Genomic DNA, 6,990 nt, shown 5'->3' with positions numbered 1-6,990 from the left:
TGAAAGTCAACTTGCTTATCGACGCTGACAAGCCCTCTTCGAGCGGTGGAACCATGTCGTCATATTCTTGATTTCCTTGTTATCAACATCTTACAGGTTGCATGATCATGCATGCCAAACTGCTCATATCAAGATCCTTTGAAATTTTGTCGTGGTCATAATCATTGTCCCCACCTTGTCTTATCGCAGTCGCGACGTATTGCAAATTAAATCTCAAGCCTTGCTGATGACAACTTTGAAGACAATAGTAGGGTCATTCCCCTTGGGAAGCCTCGTGCATGCGGCCCATAGGACTTGCACCATCTTCGCATAGTTGTGGAGTGGTAAAATTTTGAGTATGAAGCCTTCCCACAACCAAGATGTTCTTGGAGGCCTTGTTGAAACTTTACAAAAACGGCCTTGCCGTCTTCATGCAGTAGGCCATTGCTTTGGAGGCCTTGCTCGAAGGCGGGATGTGATAGGCCTTTGTCATGGTGGGATGGGCCCCTTGGGTGGCCCCGTGGCATTAGCAAAATGTTGGACTCACTTTTGGGCCCTGTAAGAAGTGCCACGTCGGCTTAGAGAGAGAGAAAATGAAAATGTTAAATTGTGCATTTTATGTGATACTTTTCTAGCCAAAATAACATTCTTTGGTAGGTAGCCGCCGTCTTTATCATTCTTATCCTTCGTTCTCTTGTCAGGAATCCAAGTAACAGTATGACTAATGATTTGAAATGCCAACTTGCAAGTGTTCCCTCCAGAAACATAAGCCACACGAACTCTATCAACTCTAAACTTGAGAATATGGCCTTCCCTCCCAAAACCTGAGATATTTCATGAGTTTCGAGTCTCCGTCTTCTTCTCTATCAACTCTAGGAATGGAGAACGCTTCTTTTCTTGATGAAAACACTAATTTGAACTTGAAATCCTCAGCCCCTTCATCTTTAACACTTACCCAAAGAATGAACACCCATCATCTTCATGCTGATGTATTGCAAGAGTACGCACCGTTGCAGAAACGTAGGAGGAGTCTTTTTTATCTCAACGGGAGAAAGAACTTGGAAGGACAAACAAGGAATATCATTTGGATTTGTGGACCGATGGGTCTATTTATCCAAAGGATCCTACGACAAATGCTCCACCTCCCTTTGGTAATATCACTAACCTCTTACATTTCACAGGCGATGGCAAGGATGGGCTATTGGGATACATAGAACATTTGGAAATGAGAGGATTGAATGCGGAAAGGCAAAGAAACTTCTTGGTGATGGAGAACATGCAGCTGAAGAAACTTAATGAAGCATGCTCTCAAAAGATTTCATCAAACAGAGAGACAATCCAAGGCCTTGAGAAGAAGATCACAAGTTTGCGAGAGAAAGACACCGTGCTTGGTAGTCGGAAAAGAAAATGAGATATGTGCAACATTGAGAACATGAAGGTTGGTAGTGGTGGCCTGAAAAAACGAATATGAGCTTTAGGGTAACTTGAAGTTTGTTTCTTCAATGTGCTTCATTAAGAAATGGATACACTTTCCTATACATGATCATAACACATGGTGCTTTTTTGGCAGGTCTTTACTGCATCCAAACTCAAGGGTGCAGGCTTCAATGCCGGAGTGCATTACAGCCGTCTAGTTCCAAAAGAAGTAGTTGAAGAGATGATAACTCAGAAAAAATTTTGTAAGTTGAAAGGGAGGCTACTTACCTCCTTCATGAACGAGAATCAGCTGGAACCAATGGAAGTGCAAGCAATACTTGATGAGAGTGGCATCTCGCAGATGGGATACAGGACACTCTTCAAAGCATTAGCTAAAAAGTCTCAAAATAAACTACAGAGAGGATCATTGCTTCCAAAGCCATCACATGTAAAGGCTGCTCGTCGGCACGTAAGCGATGAGGTGTTTGAGAAACTTGGGTCACCATTCCATATTGAAGCAACGTTCTTAGGCAAGGGCGGCAGAGAGGTACAGTTTAATGAGCACAACAACCTCTTCGTTGATCTTGAAGCATTGCAAAGGTATGCAAGTTCACTTCTTTGACATCAGTCGAGAGGAGTGCGGTGGGTTTCTCAAGTTTGTTTTGAAGCTCGACGAGTGCGAGGTCCTGAAGAACAAGAAGCTGGAGAGAGTCACCATTACCCTCATGAACAGAGCTCTGGATCCATCAATAACTAAAGAGGATCCGTGATACTTCAGCGTGCAATCCGAAAACAACATTCTAACTCTAGGATCATTTCAGGTATACTTCGTTCACTCTATGATAACAAAAATATTGATTATTTGGTTGTTCATTTTGTGTTTTCGTTTTTCACCTGTAGGTTGATAAGGAAAATTTTGAAATCCTCGATTGGGTTTTTAGTCAAACCCAAATTCCTTCAATCATCAGTGAACAAAGAAACGGAGCCGTTCTTTCAGTGGAAGGATTTGGTGAATACACAATGGAATGGCACATGGCAAGTGACTTAAAGACTCTTAAGTGTATGTACAACATAACACACGGAGTAGCTGTGGCAAATCCATGCTTATATTGTATGGGTGATGCACAATCTCTTGAGAGTGTGCAATGGAATAGAGCTCCCAACACACATCTTCAAGATAAGACTTTTAAACTAGTGCTTGGTATTCCTCTGAGTAGAGTTCACATTTGTACACTTCATGCACTCTATCGAATAATTGAAAAGGTGGTTTATTTGTACATATGTATTGGATGGACATTAAAGCCAGAGACTGAGTCAAAAAGAGTGATCAAACCATTAGAGGGAGTGCTCTCAGACATTGGTTTGCATGGAGGCAATGTCAAAATCGAAGAGGACCCTCAAAGTTGGTACAAGGTACCGAGAAAAGCATCGATAGGCGGAGTGAAGGCAAGAAGGTTTCTTGGGTTTAGCCTCAAAGATTCAGATAGAGAAGAAAGGAGAAACCTGTTCAACAAATGGAAACAGTTACATAAAGTGGTTAAAGACAATGCTGGTGGTGGGGCAATCCAGAATCACAAGGAGAACGTGTGAAAATCACTAGATAAAATTTTCCATTACGTTGAGCAGCATTCTTGGGACCAAAGTAAGCTCACATCATTTCAAGCATCCTTGTTTGCTGGATTGGAAAAAGGCTTACCTTACAGGGTGGGGTGGGCAACATATCACACATTACATGGTGGGTTGGCATTCTATATATACAAAACAAAATTTTAAATTGTACTCTACTGACCATTTTGTTTTATTTCAATACAGCACATATTGTTCAACCATGGTCCATATTTTGCCAAGACATACGGCTCACTATCAATATGGTCAACACAAGGCATGGAAAAAACCCACTACATGGCAAGAACAGGTTATTTTAAGCACACTAGATATGGGGGAGGAAAAGAAAAGCCCAATAGCCTATTAGAGTTACACCAATGGACTTATAAATAACTAATTCATAGAGCAAGGCAGAAGGAACTTCTTAAGAGTTCAAAAATTACACGGTCTTTAACGTAGATGGCTTGGGGAGCTTCAAATGCGGCGGAGCGCCATGCGAGATGGCGACGGTCACGAGTCGGAGCGGGAGAATATGGACCTGAGCCTGTCCTTTTTATCCTCTTCGATGCACCTCCTTCTTCCTCACTTTGTACCTCTTCGATGTGCAAGCTCTGTCGACGAGCTCGTTCCTCTGTTGATGGCAACATCCCCACGGGCATCAATCGTCTTCTTTCCCTCAGAAACAGCCACTTGTTGTATGGATCTAAGCTTTCCGGGTCTTCAACCCCTGCAGCCAGAGCTTGAGCTATGTAGGACATGAAATAGGGGGATCTGAATGCTTGGCACCCATACCCAATGCCAAATATGCGTAGAGAAAACTGTTTCTCAATCAGAATTAGTCTTTCTGTGTTTAGTGGGAGGGGGTACCCACCACATAATCTTGTAATTATCTTTCATTGCAAACAGTGGGAACTTTGCATTGTCATCGGAGTATTCCTTGTGGTATATTATGATCTACATAAAAATTGTAATGAATTTATGGGCCGTAAGTGAGATGAGTACAATTGCCAAGTACTTGAATTGTTTCTACAAACCTTTTTGTGGTTGAAATGTCCGATGTAGTGAGACAACGCCGCATCCTTGCCTTGGACTCCAGTGACAAGCCCTTTCCGTGAGCCTCCCACTCTTCTAAGGAAACTATCGTCACACACTAGCACCTGCCAACAAAAAAAATGATCATGATATTTTATCACTGGGCCATCTCCAATACCATTTGAATGCACGACAAAAGTTACCATCTGATTCTCGTCCATTTCCAGCATCGACCTCCCCCACAAGTGAATAGACTGACTATTCATTACCTGATCTCTGGGTGCCAGGGGCCTACCCATGTTTTCCAAGCCGAGTTGTTTTGTTGTCGATTCAAACTGCTCATCTATTGGCAAATTGGCCTCTCCGGGGACTTCGCTTCATTGAATGTATCTTTGATCAGTTGCCACCCTGAAGTGAACTGTGAGTCGCGGACAGTTGTGTCAGCAATAAGATGTTGGTCCACTCCATCATCATCCACAAACCCCATGTCTACCTCACAAAAATTTTCAATTGCATCTAGGCAGTAGTCCTCCCGTATATTGAGCTCATGCATGATATCTGTGAGCAGAACATAGTGGGTGTCACTCGCCATAGCAAAGCTAGGAGCACAATTCAGAGGCAAAGTCACTTCCTTACTTAGACTTTATTGCTTGCACCCTATTGTTGCACCCGCAAGAGAAACAAGAGTTAAGCCCGCATCAAATGTTTCCTTTAGTACCTCTACCGGCTCCTCTTCTGGGTCGAACTGCACCTCCACATCCTCTACCTCTTTCTCCGGCACCAATGGACAACTATGACTAGGAAGTCTCTGACTTACCATCCGTCTGCAAGTATAAGTAACAGACAAACCCGTGGTAGAATTCCACTAAGCGACACTTTTTAAAGTGCTTCATACACCTGTCTTATACAAGCAGTGCATTGGAGGGATGCTTTTCTAGACAGCGATTCGGTCTCCTTGAAGCACCCTTGTCAGGGTCAAGGTCGGTTGGGTGCACATATCTCATGCCATCAACTGTCATGGAATTGTCACAAGTGACTACCTCATACTGTTGCAAATGGATTTGCAGGTACTCAAATGAGCAATCTATAATCCTCTATATAGAAAAATCTGCATTAAATATTCCTAGTAGTTTTGGCGCACGGTGATGAGCACGGGCGTTGTATAAGAACGTGAATAGTTTTTCTTCACATGTATCCTCGCAGTTGAGTTAGAACCAAGCAAGTAGGGGCCCCAAGAATCTCCGAAGGGCCCTATTCGCTTGGTTTTGTCCCGTGCGCTAATGTCATAAAAGGTTACGTCACTTGAGTCAGAACCAATCCAATAGGGCCCCAAGAATCTCCGAAGGCCCCTATTCGCTCGGTTCTGTCCCGTGCGCTAATTTCATAAAAGGTGACAACTCTTGATTCAGAACCAAGCGAATAGGGGCCCAAGAATCTCCGATGGCCCCTATTCGCTTGGTTCTGTCCCGTGCGCTAATGTCATAAATGGTGATGTCACTTGAGTCAGAACCAAGCAAATAGGGGCCCAAGAATCTTCGAAGGGCCCTATTCACTTGGTTCTTTCCTGTGACCCAAGCATTCAGAACAGGTGGATAAGAACAGAGCATTTAATGTTATCAGTGATAGATTTATAGGCCTACTCACTCACTATGCCCAAACTGAGGCACGGTCACATAAGGAGTAATTATTCCAACCATGCGGTTTGAGACTTTTAATTTTACCCTAACGCAGTGGGTTCGGTGCGCACACAGTTAACATCACACAGGAAGGGGAGAGAGGCAAGGAGAAAGACCCTGTCTTTGCAATATCCAATGGCGCTGAGTTGAATGGTGATGTCGCAGGTCGTCGACAACAAGAACCAGAAGGTGGCGATGGCGATGGCGATGGCGAGGCGACAGCAAAGGACTCGACCAAGTGGAGGTCGCTCAATGCAGGATCATGAGAGGTGGCCAAGGGGAAGAGCGCAAAAAATGCAAAGGCAACGACGATCTGTTTGTTCTACTTGGACATGAAGATGGCGACTGCAAGGGCGATCAGTGTCTGACTCTCAACGCAGGATCACGAGAGGTGGCCAAGGGGAAGAGCGCAGAAAATGCAAATGCAATGGCGATCTGTTTGTTCTACTTGGAGATGGATATGGCGACTGCAAGGGCAATCAGTATCTGACTCTAAACACAGGATCACGAGAGCTGGTCAAGGGGAAGAGCGCAAAAAAGGCAAAGGCAGTGGCGATCTGTTTGTTCCACTTGGAGATGGGGAGATGGCGATTGCAAGGGCGATTGGCGTCTATCTGACCCTAAATGGTCACTCAAAAAGGCACGGGGTTGCGCTCATAAGGAAAACCAGTAATAAATGGTCTCAGATTCCCATGCAGTACGATTTACCAACCACAATCTTGCATCTGTGAAGTTGTCACCCTCCCCGAGGTAAGCATTCTAAGTTTAGAGGTAGTACCCCCGCCAAACATCTCAACTATTCTACCTCTTTTTGGGTCCTCTATTGCGCATCATTCTAATTTACTCTACCCCCATTGACGCTACGAGGTAAGCAAACCATCCCAACTCCATCACCTCTTACTCTCGCGCATCCTTCTCTTACTCCTGTTCTGCAGTGCTTTAGTGACGCAGAACTCTACACACAGTGCTACTTACTACCCTTTTGTGCACTTGTATTTTGTGTAGTCAGTACCAGGCGAATAAGGGAAGGTAAACCCTGTTTCCTGCACCTATTTGCTTGGTACAGACCATCGTCTTTACCATAGGATGTTTGCTTTTACACTTTTCCTTGGTCAGTACCAAGCGAATAAGGGAAGGCCACTTAGTTTGATGCCCCTGTTCGCTTGGTACTGACCAAAAGAAAAGTTAAGTGATGTCTGCTAGTACAGAGGTCAATACTAAGCAAATAAGGGGAAGGTAAACCCTGTTTGTTGCGGGTTTAGGGTTTTTTTACCAAATACGC

This window comes from Adiantum capillus-veneris, chromosome 15 (genome assembly GCF_014529385.1).
Source record: "Adiantum capillus-veneris isolate H3 chromosome 15, ASM1452938v2, whole genome shotgun sequence".
NCBI classification, from domain to species: domain Eukaryota; kingdom Viridiplantae; phylum Streptophyta; class Polypodiopsida; order Polypodiales; family Pteridaceae; genus Adiantum; species Adiantum capillus-veneris.
This window is presented reverse-complemented; position numbering follows the sequence as displayed.